Source organism: Dipodomys merriami, unplaced genomic scaffold (genome assembly GCF_024711535.1).
Source record: "Dipodomys merriami isolate MVZ:Mamm:240054 unplaced genomic scaffold, mDipMer1.0.p SCAF_190, whole genome shotgun sequence".
Classification (NCBI taxonomy): Eukaryota; Metazoa; Chordata; class Mammalia; order Rodentia; family Heteromyidae; genus Dipodomys; species Dipodomys merriami.
This window is the reverse complement of record NW_027203271.1, coordinates 918,798-939,153: the sequence shown is the minus strand read 5'-3', so window position 1 is coordinate 939,153 and position 20,356 is coordinate 918,798. Positions and strand designations below refer to the sequence as shown.

Below are 20,356 nucleotides of genomic sequence, written 5' to 3'. Positions count from 1 at the left end.
CCATGAGGAGCAGGGAGACACCATATGACTTATACTTACTGATGTTTCCAAGTCACTTGTTATCACTTGTACTGCATTTTGAAAGTCAAATCTCTCTAACACTACCAGTTTTAAGAGATAAGAGGAGTGGAAAATCAACTCTTAGGGACAAATACATCTTCAACGTGTATTGTTCCAAGTATTCCTTTTAAGGCATATTCAACAACTGGTGAAACTTGTGTTGGCTGTAATTATGTGTCTTTCTCCATGTGTGCATGTATACATGAGAATATGTATGTGTGTGAATAGTAACATACATGTGTACATTATGGCTTATATCATCATTTATTCCTTGCTAACAAATAAAGTAAGGAATCACTAAAGTTTTAACAGAAACTGTGTAGTTAAAGTTGTAACTCTTCACTCTGCTTCTTTACACAAAGACTTTGCAACTTCTCATTAATAAAGTTTCCATAAACTCTAAAATGTACATACTTAGTACTTAATGTCTGCTATCATAAATCTTAAATACTTTACAGAAAAGTTTTATACCTGCCAAACAGTCCTATTTTTGGCATATATAAGCAAAATCCCAAAATTAAGCATATTTAAAACATTAAAACTTTTAACAAACCTTAACACTTGCTGCAATGTTCATTTCGACAGGTGCCTTGTATAGAATAATTGAATTTCTCCTCCTCCAAATCTCTTGAACTACAAATATCTGGAATTATTTTGTTTTTGGCATGTCTATCTTGATTTTATTCTTTAATGTGTGCTTATGTAAGAAATACATGATTCTATAATTTCACAACAATTCTTTTGAACTTACTTTTTGTTGAATTGCCTAGCTTAATAAAATCAATTAAAAGTTATACTTTATATATAAAAACTGTTCTGTGCTCAATTTAGCATCACATACACTAACATTGGAACCATACAGAGAAGATTAGCATGCACGCTGGGCAAGGATGACATGCAAACTCTTGGAGCGTTTCATATTTTTACAGCAACAGATGCTGAAACGTATGTGGCCACAAGGGAACCGTACCGCATTCTTGGTGGGAGTGTAAACTTGTTCAACTACTTTGGAAAGCAGTATGGAGGTGCCTCAGAAGACTCCATATAAAACTCCCCTATAATACAGTAATCCCACTTTTGGGGATTTGTCCAAATGATCATAAAAAAGACCATACTACAACTACCAGCACAACTATGGTTATTGCAACATTATTTATGATAGCTAAGATATGGAACCAAAACAGATGCCCCCATTAGATGAATGGATCAAGAAAATGTGTTATATATACACAATGGAATTCTTTGCCTCCATCAGAAAGAATGACATCGCCCAAATTGTTAGGAAATGGAAAGACTTGAAAAAAAATTATTGAGTGAAGTAAGCCAAGTCCAAAGAAATATAGGTCCCATGATTTCCCTTATTTTCAATAACGAATGTATGTCTGGGATAAGCAAAAAATTCAAAAGATATGTGCATATAACCAGATAAGTTGATGTTAAAGAAATTGAACCCCAAGATAGGAACACAAGTGGTTTTTTGTTTCTTGCTATTGTTTATAACGTACTTATAATGTGTGATGTCATTTTTTTTGTTTATTGTATGTTTCTCCCCACACTATAACCCCTGTTTTCTCTGTATTTGAAGTTGGTACACTTACATCTTGTATGTATGCTTCTCTAATTTGGGGAGGGGAAGGGAAAAAATGCTCAAATAGCGATACAGCTTGACCCATTGTAGCAATGAGATGCACAAGACACTATTTTTAAAAATGAACTTTACAATTTAGGAGGAGGAAGGAAGGGGGAGGGGAGTGTACTTGTGGAGGTGGGAGGGAAGGGATGGTAGGGGAAATATAAAGGAGGAGGTAACAATGCTTGTTAGGAAACTTACTAGTTTCCTTGTTCATGTAAATGTGACCCTTCTGCACAGTATTATTACCATAAAAAACATATAAAAATGTTCTTAGATGGAAGAGTTTATTTCCTCTATTTTACCCATATAATATTGTTAACAAAGAAATTAATTCAGAAAACTGATATGAAGGTAATTTGAATAAATGTGTGTGTGTGTGTGTGTGTGTGAGTGCGGCAGCGCACAAGCATACACACATGTGCATGCGAACAAACACCATGCATATATATTGGAATGCTCAGAATTTAAATCAGGGCTTCAAGGCCTTGCTAGGCCTTTCTTATCTAGATTGGTGAGCTGCGATATAAGCTACATCTCAATTCTTGGCTCTTTGCTAGTTCATTAAACATTTTGAAAAATAATTTCATGAAGTTTTTTTTGGCCCTGATTGGCTCCCAAGTGTTATCCACAGATCTCAGTCTCCTGAGCAAATATTCAGAGTAGATAGGATTATAGGTGTGACCAGCCAGCACAAGGCTTTTAGAACAATTTTAAAAGTAAAAGAAAATTTACTTCATGGGGGACTGTTTTATCATCACCTAATTTGAAAGCCTTTTGAGTGATTATATGTCAATTTAATTCGTTTGGGGATTATTAAAAGATAGTAAGTGATGATATTTAAAAGTTTTAGTACTTTTTAAAAAAGAAACTGGAACTGTGGGACAGAAGAAATTTGGCTGTCTTTGGACCTCATTTTGTAAGCTCAGCTCTGTGCATGAAAACCCATTGTCACCAACACAGTCTGTGTTGAAGACAAAATGTGACAGAAAACAATCACCATGGGAAATATTTGCTATGCTATTATTTCTTGGACAATATGAATATTGAATTGAGAGCATAAGAGAATGGAGAGATTTTACCCACCTTTTTGGTATTGCTGAAAGACTTTTGGAAACTTTGACTCATTTCCTTCCTCACTGTGTGTATCTTTGGGCCATGCACTTATAGTCTTTTACTACAATTTCCCCAACACTACAATGGTAATAACATTAGCATTATACCAAATGTTATCTTAAGAAGTAAGAGAATAAAATTTGTGAAACACTTAACATAAACCTATGAATGAACTTTGAGTTTACCCAGCATTCTTTTTTAAATACTAAATAGAATATGATAAGTAGTACAGAAACCATTACGTGTAGTGTTAGCAACCAGAAGTAATATCTATTGACCATGCTCAGCTTCCAAGGAAGCCAGGTGGATAACTTCTCATGCTGTAAATCAAAATGGTTATCTTATGTCGTGATAGTGTAAAAATATCAGAGACAGAACAATGAAGGAATGTTGTAGACTGAGGTGAAATCCATATAAAAATGTGCAAACCTGATAAAACATAAAAGTATCTGAGCAGTATATTGTGTTTTACATCATTTAAGTTACATAGCAAAGATAAGGAAGACCTAGAAGAATAAATTGTCTTTTTGATATTTTATCATAGGTCCTTAGAAGGATGAAAACTTTCCTCATTCTTGTAGAGGCATCATCAGATGAGGGGAACTGTATTTTTTGTTTGCTTCCTTCCATTTATTCTTCAGTTTGAAATCTGAACTACATGAGACTGAAAGAAAGCAAGTGAAATTAGTCGTACAGGCTTTGGAAAGAACAATCAAAGTAAAATAAATAAAATATATATAGACTTGTAAAAGGTCTAACTAAATTGAGTTATATAGTCTCAAGCGTTAACAGAAAATGATTTAAGCAATATCATGTTATTAAAAATTTAAAAATTTTAGGAGTTGCTTAATTTTTTCCTTTCTACTACCTTGAATTAATTATTGATTTTCTATAGAGAGATTAAAGATGAGATTAACAAGAAACTTGATTAAAAATGGACAAAAGTTCTGAATAGACATGTTTTCCAAAAAGCCCTGAAAATTGCCTGTGGATTTACAAATTTGTATTTAATATAACTTCAATGCTGGCTTAATGCTTTGTGAACAGAAGTCACTAGAGAAATGCAATTCAAAATTACTTTGATACTACTTCTTCACTATTATAACTCTTATCAAAAAGATCCAAGGAACCAGGTGTGGAGGTAAAGGCTGGTAATTCCAAGTGATTGGAGTTTGGAGTAAAAGGATTTGAGTTTAAGGCCAGTCTTGGGTACTGCACACAGTAAAAACCTGCCCTTTAGAAAAACTCAAAATGTAATAATGTTGGCTGGCGACAATGTGGAGAAAAGGAAATTTTCGACACTCTTGGTCAAAATACAGGTTAGTGTTCTCGTTGTAGAAAGTAGTATGCAGTTTTCTAAAGAAATGCAATGTTGAAATATCATCTGTCCCACCAATCGTGTGATTATTTCTCTCTGGGTAACTCATAAATACATCTGTAATTCATTGTTATGCACATTATTCACAACAACAGCTAAGATAGAAATCGAAGTCCAGTGTTCACCTACAAACAAATAAAGCAACTGTGGTACATGCACAAATATCTTTTTCTGTTGATCCCAAAGTACTTTTTTTTTATTGTTTTCCTGTTTCCATGTGATTAACCTCCAAATTAGAAATCCAGATATATGATTTAATTTAACCAAAACTATTTATTGAGTATAAGGACCTTCTACTCTCTGCATTCTTCACACTAAGATCACCAAATATGATGAGTCTGGAATAATTAGTCTTTTTTTGACCTATGTTAATATTCTTTACAATGTGAGTGAAATGTTTAAAAGTAGTATTTATTTTAGATTAATTGCTCTGAAGAGACAATAAATGATATTATCAAAGCTTAAAAATGATTTGATATAAAATTTCAAATTCAGGAAATGGTTTTGACCACTCTGGTTACTGGAGCCTTCACTACAACCTCATGGGACAATTTATATTGATGAAACAAAAATCTGACGTTAGACATTTATGAATAAAAAAATCATGTCATTCTGAATATGTAGAGCTATATATAAAACATAGAAAATTTATTTTCTAAATACCTGAATATGCTAGTACATTTAATTTCAGGGTAAGTACTTGTTCTGAAAGGAGATAAAATTGAACTTATTTTGAAATGTAAACTTAAGTATTTATTTGAATAAAAGACAATGTTTAAAATATCACTCATTCAAGAAACAAGATGTACAGTTAGTTGTTTTTCATGCCAATTATGTTCTCTAAACTTACTACAAATACTAGATTAGTAAACCTAAGTCATTGTTTTGTAGGGAAATAGCAATTCCGTTTCTTAAAACTCATGACAATAACTTTTTCTCAAACAATTGCTAAGTAACTGTTTTATATTTTTTGTCACGGAATCTTATTCGATAAATTTTTATTCATTAAGTTAAATAATTGGCAAACAATATAAATTATGCATGGACAAAGTTTATCTAACACGAGTTTTTTTTCAGAAGATAGAGCATGGCTCTCTTAAAGAACATTAGAATGCAGTGTGTTCTTTATTAATTTTTAGTTATTTTGCTAATAGATATTAATTGTCAGAAGTGACAATTCCATAAAATCTTTAATGGTATTTGATTATATTCCCTCTATTTCTTTCTCATTACACCTTCCTCCAAAGATCTTCTGTTTTTCACATAAAATTACATCTTTATATATGTGCATATAAACTAATTTGGAAGATTTAAGCTAAACTGCAAGTTAATTCAAGATGTACAGTGAGTTAATAGAATAAATAAAAACCTGAATATCTTTTGTTAACTTTTGTATTGAGCTATCATTATTATTATGGTTAGGGTTAGGATCTCTGACAGAATTAGAATTAGGATTAGAGAAATAGAAAATTTAGGTTCATCACAGGATGACCCATTGCAACAATGATACTCACAAGACACTATGTTGAAAATGAAGTTTATACCATGGGAAGGGAAGGGTATGAGAAGTGGGGAGGGACGGGATAGTGGGAGAACAAGAAAGGAAGGGGTAACAATGCTCAACAAGAAACGTATTCCTTACCTTTTATATGTAACTAATCCCTCTTTAAATCATCTTTTCAACAAAATAAAAATTTTAAAAATAATGAAAAATAAAACCTGACAGGACATAGAAAAACAGTTAAAAATTTATGTTCAAAATGCAAGTAAAAGTTAGACCTACACGCTGAGCAAGAGTTAGGATAAATATGAAAAAAGAGGCTTGCTACTAACATGATGATTCGGTTATATGTAGGCTTAGGATTAGGAAAGTTGTGCTAGTTAGAACGGGGTTAGGATGAGAAAAACATGTAAGACATTGTGTAAAACAGTCACATATTTTAAAAAGAATGAATGAAAACCAGTCTGTGTTACTTTCAACATTCAGATATAATTTGGTTTAAAGTGTGAGATACTTTTTTGTTCCAGTTAGGGTTAGGGAAGGATAAGCTTTAAGGTGAATTTTAGTTTTCCAATTAGAATTAGAAGCCAAAAAAATGTGTGATTGAATAGAATCTAGACAATTTTCTTTACATTAACCATTTGATGTTAAATCAGAATGTGATTTGGATTAGGTTTCTGCTTAACCGGAGTTGAGGATAGAGTAAAGAAATGGGTTAAACTAGTGGCTCGCACCTATTATCCTAGCTACTCAGGAAGCAATTTTCTGAGCATCGCAGTTCAAAGGTAGCTCAGGCAGGAAAGTCCATGAGACTTTTATCTCAAATTAACCACTATAAAACATAAAAGCGGTGCTGTGGCTCAATTGGTTAAATGCACACCTAGGACTAAAGAACTCAGAGATTATGCCCTGGCCCAGAGTGCAAGCCCCACGACTGACAAAAAGGAAAAAAAAAAAGAAATGTTAAATATTAAGTAAAGCTGAACCGTTTTTTAGGTTCTAGGAATTCAGGAAAAGCTGGGATAGTGGAAGTATTTCATAAAATCAAGATTTGAGATCAATGGGAATAATGATTCCTGTTATGGAACAAAATATATTCAGAGTTAAGAGTGAAAAATCTGTAGGGTTTACAGAAAACCTACAATTTATTTCAAGAATTACCAATGGAATTTCAGTTAGGATTGCACAAAATGAGCATTTTTCATAAATTTTAGAATTGGGATAGGATTAGTGTCAAGGTAATGGTTAGGATTCCAGACATGGTTAGGCTTAGAGTGAAGGAGAAAAAAAAGTGAGGGTCTAATTGAAGGTAAATTTTAATATAAGCCTGGTAAGAATTAGAATGAATGTAAACTAGTGTATTGCTATTAGTGTTAGAATCTACTCACAATTAGGCTGATGGTTATTCTCAATGTTCCAGTTAAGAAAGATTACGTTTAGGGTTAGAAAATGACTAAGATATTGGAAAAATTGAAACCTATGTTTGGAAGGATGAGTGAAAACTAGTGTACTTGTGTTAGTGTTAGTATTGTCATATAATTTGGATTAAGATTAGGGTCAGTATTTTCTTCTGATTATATTTATTGTTACGAATAATAAAGCTTTTAGTATAAAATTGTGTTCACTAACAAGTAGAAGCAAATATATGAGGCTGAATAGTAACTAGAACATTATCATTACATTTATTTCTCAGTGATCATTCTTGTAGTGATTAATGAGAGTTTTCCAGACAGGTTTAGGTTAAGAGTTAGCGTTAAGTAATGGACTAGATGGTAAGTAAATCTGAAACTGTTTTCAGAGACAGTGGTTCAGAAAAAGGTAGAATCAATGGAAACTACAGTATTTTTCCTGGTAAGAGAATGTGAGGACAAGTAATATAATGGCTTCTGTTAGGGAACAAGATAACTTTCGAGGTAGAGTCAGAAAATTTGTGAGAATTAGGGCAAACTGAAACTTATTTCCAGAGTGAAAACTGGAGTATTCATTAGAAAGATTAAAAACGAAAGTATTTTTCTTAAACATTAGAATTGGATTATCATTAGGGTGAAAGTTAGGTTTTAGTTCCAGCTAGGCTTAGTGTAAGCATTAGGGAAATGGAAAATTTAGGGTCAAACAAAGTAAATCTTCGAATAACAAATAGAGTTAGAATTAGGATGAATGTGAAATAGAAAACTGCTAATAATAAGATTAGAGTATGATTACGGTGAGGGTTAGGATTAGGTTTACAATAAAGACAAGATAATGAGTGAAACTAAAAACTATTTTTAGAAAGATGAGTTGAATTGAAGTTAGGATGAATAAAAACTAATGTATTTGTGTGGCTTTTAGACTGCAAAGGCTAAGGCAAGCCAGTGATATCCTCGTTCCCAATATCTACTGTGGGAGTATAGAGAATTACTGCATATTACCAAGTGAATGTCCCACACAATCTTAGTTGTAGCAGCTTTCAACCGGGAAGCATTTTCAGGTGATGGAATCAGTCAGGAGTGCAGTCTACCTTTACCACGGTGGAGGTAATCTGGATGATGATGTAGATTTCCTCCAGGTAACTGTCAGGCTGTTGTTGAACTTTACACATTAGGATGTGCAGCAACAGCAGCAGGGTCTCTCAGTGGCTCCAAGGGACTGTCACACCTCGTGCTGGACTGCAAATTCCTACATAGACTGGTAAGGATACATTGCATACGCTTGGCAGGCTGTGACTCCACTAGTTTTTAAGACAATTTACACAATAGCCCAGCACAATTTACCAAGATGACAACTTTTTAAACAAATAGATCTTTTAATAAAGCTAGGATTTTCTAAGCAGATATAGAGGACTCAGGCCTGTACTATTATTTCCCATGCCTTTTCCTTCTATTTTGCCATATTTTTTAAAAAGTGAATATTTTCCCTTGTTCTTAATAAGGGATGATGGACAAAGATTCATCTTCTGTGACTTCTTGAAGCTGACTCAGGAGTGTTGATCCTACCTAGCCAGGAACCTATAAACTTAGCCTATTTTACAAAGAGGTTACCAGGGTTAGATGTCATTAAGAACAATATTTTAACTTTTGACAAATGCACAGACCATTTTTCTGGCTACAGCAGTGAAGCTTCTTTAGTCTTCTGGTTTGCAAAAGGATCTTTATGAATGGCTTCGGAACGTGATCTGTAGTAATCCTAACAATGTCTGAGATACCTATGCAGGCCTTCAGACAGATATCAATAGAAACACACTCTCAGGTTTACAAACTTTTCCTGAGAAGATCAATTTCATGTAGCTTGTGTCAGCTCAAAAGTTACTGCCAATTAGAGCTTTTGGCACATACAGGGCTTGGGATTTAAACTATCCTCCACATTTTGCAACCTTAGCTTTTTACTAATATCACAGATGACTGACAAGTTCCTGTCCCTTTCAGTCATAGACATGCTTACAAACTATCTTCCCATGACCTCCTGGCTCTGACCAATTTGTGAAGGGCCATGCACAAATGACTCAAGGATCTGACATTATTTCTGCCTTCTAAGCAGTGGCTTACGGTCTCTGGATGCTCCTCCATTACTTTCGTCCAAGGAGTGTCTTCTCCACACTGGAAAGAATGCCTCAATGGCAATTCCCTTAGTTGGTTGCTGGACTTGAAATTGGGGCCTGAGTGCTGTCCCTCAGCTCTACAGCTAAAGGTTAGCACTCTGCCACATTGAATCCTAAAGCAGGTCTGCTTACTCTTTCTGCCTTCTGCTGGCTGAGTAGAGGTGACATTCTCACAGAGACCTTCATCTTCCCAGGCTGGATTTGAACCAATTTTCAGATCAATGAGTCTCATAAAAGGCCATTTTACTCCAATTAAAAGCAAAAAGGCAGTCAACATAGTAGTAGCTTTTAAGCATATTCTTACCTGAAACTTATTAAGAGCCAAAGTTACATCTGACAAACTTCCAAGAATCCTCACTCCTTTTTGTGGATCTGCTGGGATCTGTTACGGAAAAAAAAGAAAAAACCTATGAGACCAAACTGAAATAGGAATTAAGCAATAACTTTGGTAATCCTAATTTTTCCTTTTTGTACTTTGAGGCAAATGTTTAGAACAATTTTACTTTTAAACTTTATATACAGAAATCCATTCCTAACATGTAAGCCTCCTATTCATCTCTGTTTTAATATTCTATACTTTAGTTTTTAGTTGCATTTTGAAAAACCCCTTAAACTCTCGAGGCTAGGTGTCACTCATTTCCTTTTGGCTGCTTGTTTTTAAACAAATACACATGAAAACTTTTAAGCTCAAATAACATTTTTTTCTCAATGCAAAAATTAGAATCATCACTGTACCAAGAAGCTAGACTTAACACCTTTATGCCTTAAAAATAACATATCCAATGGCAGAATATCAGAGAGCAAACCACATTATACAAATAAAATTTTTGATCCTCTTTTTAAGGCCTTCTTAATTTTAATTTTAACACATCCAAGGGGCAGTTTTAGCAATGTTAATCAGATCTTCACATCACTCATTTATACCATCATGTTTCCAGTGTCTATCTGTAGGGAAAAGGGGCAGAATAAAAATGGGCCACTTGGCCCTTCCTGTGGAATGGGCACACACCCAATCCGACTCTTTAGATTTAGTTGAACTGTGTTTGTGCCCACTTGCCCTAATTCACGATGCATGGACTCTTCCCAGGGCCTGTTCCACCATGCATGACCAGCTGAACTGCACTTCTGCCTGTTCATCCTTCACTCCTAACGATAGGTCTTCTGTTGGCTTCTAAATTTCTCCTTTTTGTTAAGCCAGATATCTTGATTACAGTGTAAACAGCTTTATGCATTCTAAAATACCAGATTTTCTAATTTTTAAGTTAAAGAATCCTTAAAAAGCTATTTCAAACAATGTGAAAATGCTTTAAAAAATTTTTAGTAATGATCAAATCTCATAACCTTTGGAACTTTAAACTTAAACTCAGCCAATTGTTACAGCATGCTGATAATTTCTATCATGAACATGTTCACATGCACATACAAAACACACTCAGATTTTTAAGCACGCAAAAATCAAAATCAGTTATATGTACATTTTAAAGTTTTGAAAGAAAAATTTAAGACAGTATTTATTTTAATCTAAGTAACTTTGTTGAGCTTCATTTTCCCAGGGCTTGCTAATTTAGCAAGGCATTTCAAAAATTGGTCTTTTGCATCCCTTCTGTTGGAGGAAGGCTAGGGGGGGGAGTCACCTGAAATTAAACTGGCCTGATTTTTATCCAGTTTTAGACAAGAGCACTTTACATTGTCAGGACAAGCTGAAAAGTCAAAACCAGGCACAAATCCTTCTCTATGACTGAGCCCAGCTGGAGGCTGGAACTTCTATTTTCCCAGATATGTTCAAAATCACATTTGTAATAATAGTTATTAGATGAGACCTTCATAGATGAGGTGGTATGGGGTTTCTGGTGGAGCTCTATCTGGTTTAAGGGAGGAGTTGGTATTGGCACAGCCTGTATGGTGGAACAGGACAGGGATTTTAGGGCAAAGGCCAGTCTGTGTAGGGCTTTGAGACATCAGGGAGGGAACAGCAAGGACTAGACTTGTTAGAAGAGGGGTGTCTTCTGCAGTAGGTGGGATTTAGGATGGAGGCTGTCAGGTGGACAGGTTTTCATTGGAAGAAGGTGGGGTCACTGGGGAGGAGGCTGTTTGGGACAGGGCTTTGAGAAGGAAGAACAAGGCTACAAAGGAGGAGGTTACTTAGAGGAAGGGATCTGGTGGAACACTGTGAGCCCTTGTGGGACATGTAGGGTGAGGTTTTCCATAAGGCAGGGCAGGGAATGGAGGGAAGAGGTTGACAGAAGGTGGGGATTCTGGAGTAGGAATGCAGAGCTATGAGGGAGTGGCTTTTCAGGGTGTGGCTTTGAGAGGGCAGGGTGTACTAGGAAGACATAGGCTAGTAAGGGGCGGGGTTTCTCATGGAGAATGGCAGTCCTTTGGGAAGTGTGTTAGGGTGGAGGTGGGGTTTCCAGTAGAGCAGGATGTAGTCACAATGTGTGGAGGCGTTTTTCAGGACCAGGGCTTTGTGAGAGCAGTGATAAATTCCAGTGCACTAGACTAGTTAGGATGGGGTTTCTGGTGTTGCCAGTTACCACTTCGAAAAGAGGAGTGAGGTTGAATGGGTATTTCAATGTTGTAAGGCAGGACATGGACTATGGACATGATTTCCAGCAGGGCAAAACAACCTTCCAAAAGGGTCTATGAAGGGACTGGGATTTAAAGTTGAGTCTAGTGAGGCTTCCAGAGGGAGGCCAACTGGTGCAGTGGTTTCCAGTGAAGCAATGATGGTGTCGAGAGATGGGAGAGTGTGGGGGAGGTTTTCTAGGCTTCCAGAAGGAGGTCAACTGGAACAGTGGTTATCAGTGGAGCAATGTGGGTGTCCAGAAATGGCATAGTGTGGTGGGGGTTTTCTAGTGGAGTTTTTCAGGAGCAGGGCAGGATTTGGAGCCATGGGGCTAGTTGGAGGAGGGGCTTTGAGAAGGAGTGTAAGAACTACAGTGGTGTAGGATAATTGTGGGCAGGGTATCTGGTGGAGTAGGATGTGGAACTGAGGGAGGAGCCAAGGGGGGGTGGGTTTATCTGGAGAGCAAGTCAGGGCACTGAGAGAGTATATATGGGAGGTAAAGAGGCTTGTGGTGGAGCAGTGCTTCCTTTCCAGGAAGGAAATGGGCTGTGTGAGAAGCTTCTGGCCAAGCAAAGCAGGGCTTCAAGGGCAGTTATAGGGAGATGAAGGGTTTTTGGTATAGCATAATGGGCTTTGTGGGAAGAGGTAGTTTCAGGGCTGTGTCTGAGAGATTAGGCCTCTTTCAAGTAGGCTAGTTATGGGCAGAGATTCTGATGAATCCAGGGGGGCTGGAGTGAGAAGGCTGGTTGGGGATGGGGTATGAAAGGGAAGGGAGGAGTTTGGAGGTACTAGGATATGGGAGCAATGCGACTATGAGGGACTAGAGTAGTTAGGGGCGGATCTCATCTGGTGGACGAGGTGGGAATTTGAGGGAGGAGCCTGGTGTAGGCGGGGTTCTATTGCAGCAAGGTGGGCCATAGAAGGAGATATGGATGTGGCCTGGTTTCTGGTGGTGCAGAGCAGGGATTCCAGGAAGGGGTGGAGTGGAAGAGGGATTTCCCTAAAGCAGAAGAGGGCTTTCAGGAAGGAGTCTGTTTGCAGTCAGGCCTTTGAAAGTTTTTAGCAGGGCTACCAGGGGGTAGGTTATTTAAGGTTGAGCTTTTTAAGGAGGAGGCTGACTAGAAGTGAGTTTCCAGTTGATCTAGTCAAGTTTTATGGGAAGGAGGGATAGCAAATGGGCAAGACATAATGAAGAGTGGGGCTACAAAAAACAAAAAGTTACTACTAATAAATAAAATATAAGAACACCACTTTCTGTCAGTGTAGAATTATATTACTTTTATGTGTGTGAGAGATAGTGGAGAAAGTAACCAAGTGTTAAATCCTTCCTAGGGAATTTTTTCTTTATTCCAGTTGATTGAAAATAAAACCATAGGTCACATCAGGCTCAGAGGCACACAGTAGACTAAGACACATGAAGCTAAGAACTTGATTCCCCAGCACCACCATTAAGGACCACAAATAAAAAGTTTAAAATATCTCACTTGGTCATAATGGACAATGTTGTCTTAAAAGTGTGAATGAACAGAACTTTTACTCTAACCATTTTAGAAATCCTAACACTAAGTAAGTAGTAATGTTAACTTTATACAATATTGGAAAGTATACTAAAAATAATTAGGAGAATATAAAATTGTACACAGAATGTTCGTTCTCCAGCATCAATTCTAATCTAAAAGAATTTAATACCAGAAAATTGCGATATAGTGAGATTGTAGCATGGTTTCTTTTCAATCATCAAAATGGTGACTTAAGCAATGTGTCTTTATCATCGGATGCATCGATGTTAAAAACATATCTAAGAATGTGAAGCATTACTATACAGACCCTGAAGAAACTCAGAAGGATCTGCAGAATGATGATGGAAAAAAATTAATGACTAATTAAAATAGGAATTGATCTACACTAGGCCCATAAATACTTTCCAGAAGAAAACGCTACTTTAAAAATAAACAGTGAATAGGAAGCAGGCAGGAAGACCTTGAAGTAAACATTACCCAATGAACAACATCTATGGAGGCATGATTGCAGTCTTCTTTTACCTGAGTTACAATTACTGATCTATGAACTTCCCTAATGCCAAATAATAAAGCCATGAAAATGCAGTAATCATTTTCAAGGCATTAGACTTTACAGAAAGAATTCAATGAATGTATTGCTAGAAAGTAAAGATAGATGTCTGAGCTAAAGAGTGAAGAAAATATCCTCAATCTCTGACCCTCTGCGGTGAGAGGGGTACAAGACGAAGCACAAGGAGAATGGATAGAAGTACAGTAGTGCATAACATTTTTTCCCAAGATGCAATGATGAATGTAACAGGGGAGAAAATCAACATGATCATCACAGGACTTAGCATGGGAGAGTAGAGAGAAGAACAGTGAAAATCCAAGGAGAATTACAAAGGATGTCCTTGCATATTTGGCAGAAGAGTGCATGGCATTGAGTTCTAAACTATGTGGAGTTATTATAGGCTCATATGGTGCCACAAGAAGTGATGAACTTATGATTTACAGGGCATTGAATAATCATAAAGGTGCTGCTTCTGTAGTGCAGAGTTAAAACTTGGTAAATTCTGTTTTGAAACACACTCTAAAACCAAGAAAAGAAGATTCAAATTATATATGTGATTTTACCATTTGCAACGATAGAGTTCAAAAAAAATCAAATCACATAATGTGGATGTAAAAGGATAACATTAATAAAGTAATATTTAAACAACACACATTTTATGTGAATATTCTTGGTTATAAGAGATTTGTTTTCCTTACAGATTTTGAATGCACAAAACAACAAAAACAAAAACAAATCAAAGCAAAAAAACACTTGGCAATAAAGCTGGATGCCAGTGCCTCATCTCTATTCTTATATAGTCACGAGGCTGAGATTGGAAGATCATGGTTCACAGATAGCTGGGGTAGCAATCCATGAGATATTTATGTTCAATTGTTAAATCAAAGACAGAATGAAACCTTGGTTGAAATAGTACAGACTCAGTAAGTCATGAATGAAGAAACCAAGCAAGAATTTGAGGCTCCGTGGGGCTGGGAAGGTGGCTCAGTGGTAGAGCGCTTGCCTTGCATGCTCAAGGCCCTGGGTTCGATTCCTCAGCACCACATAAGCAAAAAGAAAAAAGCCGGAAGTGGCACTGTGGCTCAAGTGGTAGAGCGCTAGCCTTGAGCTGAAGAGCTGAGGGACAGCGCCCAGGCCCAGAGTTCAGGCCCCACAACCGGACCCAAAAAAAAAAAAAAAAAAGAATTTGAGGCTCCGAATCAAGTTTCATTACTGTGCGCGTACACTCAAGTTTCATTACTATGTGCGTACACACACACACACACACACACACACACACACACACACACACACACACACACACACATACACACACACACAAATAGGAAGAGCGAGAGAAAAAAAGGGAATATTAAGAGTTTAAAAAGTAAACCTGTCTGTCAGGACAATCCTAAGCATATATTAATTAATAAAAATGAGGCAAACCTTGGAACCTATTTTTCTTTGAGTAAGGCTTCCTTCACATAATATGATTGTTTTCCAAGTCTTTCCCTTTTCTTAAGAAAGTGGCTATCATTCTATCATTCTTTCTGATAGAAGCATAAAATTACAACATTTTCTTGATCCATTCATCCATTGAGGGGCATCTTGATTGGTTCCATATCTTAGTTATAGTAATAATACTGCAAAAAATATAGTTGTAGATTTAGTGTGTTTTAGCTTGAGATCATTTCTACAAGCCCAAGAGTGGGATTGCTGGCTCCAGAGTTAAATACATTTGACCTTACAAAATGATACTAATTGAAATGAACTCCATGACATGGAAACAGCAATTTTTTTTTCAGATATCAACTTTGATGTCAGTAGAGTATCTAGATATTATTTTATTTCATTTGTCTTTTCTATTGGTTTATCCCTAGCAAACTCTGTCTTGATTTTGGTACCTTCCATCTTGTATATACATTTATCTGATTTGGAGATGGAAAGGGAAAAAATATAGTGATGAAAGAAGTACAAAGAGTGATCCATTGCAACAATGATATTCACAAGACACTTTCAGAAATGAACTTTACAACTATGGGGTGGGGAGGATGTGTGGAGAGTGAGAAGGGAAATGAGAACAACAATGGAGTGGATAAAAATATTCAAAAAGGAATGTATCTTATTCATGTAACTGTAACCACTCTGTACAGTATTTTTGAAATAAAATAAAATCTAAAAATTGAACCTATCCTAGAAAAAATATAGTTTTCAAAATAAGACATCTGTCACAGTACTTGTGAGGGATTCTAGGGCCAAACTGTTAAACCTGGAAAGGGATAGATTGCAAAGCCATCTCAAACAGCAATCAAAAGACTGAGAGCTCTGCTCTGGAAAGGTCAGTCAAGGGAAGACAGGGGTATGAGTTATTACCTCAAAAGTATATAAATTCGAGCTGTTGGACAGTAAAAGATTAAGACTTTGGAGACAAGATGTATGTCTGTGTTATGGTTGTAATGACTATTATTCCCTTCTGCTCCCTAACAATAAGGGATTCAATTATCACTATGTATACAAACAATACCTCATGTTAATAGTTGTAACCTAAGCTAGGTTAATGCCTTAGTTTGTGGACATACCTATAGCCACTGACCACCACCCGCCTTGTAGTAGAAGGAATATAAACATGTTAAGCAGGATTTGGTGATCCAGAAGCTGGCAATGAGGCTTTGGGTCCTCTGGTGTCTTCTTTCCTATCATTTCCAGTGATTTCTCAGTTTTTTGGCCAGGTATCCCATCATCTTTCCTGTCCCATGGTTGCGGTTAGTGACAGTACTGATTTTCTGAACACCTCAAAACAAACTATGGAAACACACTTCCTCAAAAAAGATTGAGGAAGATTGAGCACCTGGAAAGATACCAAACGTTAGCAGTGTCCCTGTGATCCTCTAGCAAGTAAGTGTAATTCAGAAATATCTTTACTTCTGATAATATGAGATGGATAATTGTCCCTTTTGTATATTTGGTATTTGGTATTGCATGCATTTTCAGAAACACATATGCATTGTTAAATAATGTTATTTATTTCACAGGTCACAGACCATGTCACTGGAGTGATGACCCTAATGTCTTATCTCAGTTGCCTGATTCAGACTTAGATGAGTGTGAATTGCCTAATTATGAACATTTCCCCATGAAACTCAACAACACAGAATGAAGTGTCAGGGTCAGGCCATTCCATACCTGTAAGGATTTTTATATATATTATAGTAATATACACCTACACTGCTCAGCACTCATGGCACAGTGGTTTGTTATAATTGTCCTCAAATCATAAATATTCTAGAGCTTAAAGCAGAATGATGGGCTATTTATTTTCAACGCAAGAGTAATGATCACCCCCTGAAATTATTCTCAGTGGAGAATCCTTCCTATACATTTTACTGACTTAGCTTCTACTCTCTGTTTACCATTATCAGGAAGGGTCACACTGTATCGAGCTACAATATTGCCGCAACTTAGCTGCCTTAGAATATTACCTCCAATCTTGATACCAAGGTCAACTCTGCAACTCTAATCACATAGTTAGTGGACACCCGAACTTTTCAAGCCTGGTTAAAAATTCAGCTATCACTGCTCATTGCCAGGGTTAAAGAACTCACTCCTTTAGATGTATTATGTGTCTTCTTGTATTTCCAACACTGCCTTAGATGTTGGTTTTTCAAGTAGAGCTTTTAGTTTGCATTTGATTTATGGAGGTGTTAGTGATGCCAGTTGTTAGTAATTTGACATTGTGGCTATTGAGGAAGTGAATACACATTACTCACAAAAGTTTCTTTATGTGTATTGGTATTGCGATATTGTGAACTTCCTAAAAGCCAGCCATGGGAGCACATGTCCCTAATCCCATCACTTATGTCACTGAGACAAGCCTTGAAAGGTCCAGACCAATTGGCACTTTATAGTGAGAACCTTTTCTACAAAGAAAGGGGAGAGAACAGCAAACAAAAAGAACAAAAAAAAAAAAAAAAAACCAAATGAATCTTCCAACAGTTTTGTCACATATTCTTTACACTTAGCCATTAAGAGCACCATAATAGTATTGTTTATGACTTCTTACCTACTCTTTTCCTATTCTGAGCTGTTTTATGTATGGATCTCTAAGATGTCATATAAGAATCACATAAGAAATCTATATAAATCATATGAGAAATCATAAAAAATAGTTTGTTAGGGATATATAATCCAAAGGTAATAATTTCAGCAAAATATTAAGCACATAAAATGTAATGCATTGACTATTGAAAACTTCAGCAGTTGTAGTTTATTTATTCTTATAACAAAGATTATAAACGAATTTACAATAGTATTCCAACTGGAACACAGAACTAGAAATATGAAGGGTAGCACTAAAGAATGCTACTGCTACCACTAATAGAGTAAGAATGAAATTTAGGCAAAACTCCTTCATAATAAAAGCCACAGGACAACCCCAACATTGCTTTCATTGTTTCATATGAGGACAAGACTTTTTTTAGTAAAGACAAATTTTCAAAGATATTAACATCAGGGGCTTGGAAGGTGGCTCAGTGGTAGAGCTCTTGCCTTGCATGCCTGAGGCCCTGGGTTCGATTCCTCAGCACCACATAAGCAAAAAGAAAAAAGCCGGAAGTGGCACTGTGGCTCAAGTGGTAGAGCACTAGCCTTGAGCTGAAGAGCTGAGGGACAGCACCCAGGCCTAGAGTTCAGGCCCCACGACCGGACCCCCCCCCAAAAAAAAGATATTAACATCAATTGGGTATATATTTCTTAAGTCCTTCAGGAAGGATGCTGTGACCATGTTGATGGAAGCTGACTTCTTTGGGACCTACTACACAAGGTGCAGAAACCATTCCAAGCACTGAACCTGCATTAGGGTAATTTAAGTGCTCATGAGTGTTCTTCAAGTTAGGAAATGAATTAAGTTTTTTATTAAAAACAAAAGTAGGAAAGAAGCCCAAACAAATTTCCCAAGTTGCTAAGACTGATCAGTTGAGACCCATAAATCAAATCCAGAATTCCACCAGCCACATCTGAGGATATTCTGTGTCACATTCATTACTTATCAAGAGCTATGGAGCAGATGAATCCACATAATCTTCTTAATTATGGTTATGAGATCAATAACATTGATACAGAATATAAATATTTTTAAATGAAAAGGGTGTGGATAATGACAGCACAAGTGATCTTTATATCAAATGAAGATCAGTTTAATTTCTAAAGAAATACCTGAATGAACATCATTCAGCTTCCACTGTTTATTATTCCTGGTATCAAAGACACCTGTGCTGGCGAACACAGGCTTTTATCAATCAGTACCCTCAATACACAGGGAATAGATTGTTATGGATATACAATCCAAAAGGAATAATTTTTGTGACTACTTACTTCCTTGTTGTACCAAAAAAAATCTATTCCCTATTCTAAAACATATATCAATTTAATGTATATTAGTGTTATCAGTATTAATTAGGTGTGCATAATATATGTAATGTATCTTATTACATAACATAGAAATTATATATTTATATATCATATATATACATATATATGTATCATTACTGATATTCTACGACTACTATAAATAATATATGTATAAAACATTTTAGTATTATACTGTGAAGGATACAAGGAATGACAACTTTATGTAAATAAATATATATATGTATGTTTTAGTAACATAATTTATTTTTGTGTCATTACTGAGACTGGGTTTTGTCCCTGAGCCATTACACTCAGACTGGCTTCTTATAGCTATCTTCAGATCTCAGCCCCTAAGTAGCAGGAATTACATACATGAGTCAGGTTATAGATTTTTAACCACATCCTTGGCATATTCTTACATAATTATTTTTGAATGCTCAATTATATTCTGATATTCCATTTCTAAACCAATTCAAAATAAATAACTACTAATTGAGTAAAACTCTATGTTGCAATCGAAATTGTAAGGACCCTACTTTATCATCCATTTTCAAAGATATTGCTAGTTTAATTCCTGGATAGACAAGTAGAAAAATTAAATTATGTGTGCATAATATATGTAATATACTATATTACATAACATATAAATGATATATTTATAATTTATGCATAATTAGTGATAGTCTATAATTACTATAAATACTATATGTATAAAACTGGTTTTAATATTATACTGTGAAGGATACAAGGAATGACAATATCCCTATCGTAACTGTCTCATTTTTAACAGTACACAAACTATGTTATAAATTATAGATATCTTCAAGAAAGCACACCTCTGTAATCAAATATTCTCCTCATCATTATGAACATCCTCTAAGATTGGCTACACTTATCCACAGCAAACACTTTGTGATACTTTCTGGATAAAGTTGCTTGTCCTCATCTTTATCAGTCTTTCAGCAACTTCAGTGAAGAGCTTTTTCTCTTGCTTTGCCTGTAGACGATATCATCTTTGTTATTTCCCAGCAAAGAAATTGTGGTTAGCAGGCTTGAGCATTGGTACATACAAAGGT

At 35.9% G+C, this 20,356-nt stretch overlaps 1 non-coding gene across 1 annotated transcript; it reads left to right on the top strand.

The window, feature by feature from the left end:
- The first annotated feature begins 878 nt into the window (after window positions 1-878).
- Window positions 879-985, top strand: LOC138831276 (U6 spliceosomal RNA). Its single transcript, XR_011373200.1, has one exon. It is a non-coding gene; the product is annotated as a U6 spliceosomal RNA (small nuclear RNA).
- Window positions 986-20,356: the final 19,371 nt, after the last annotated feature.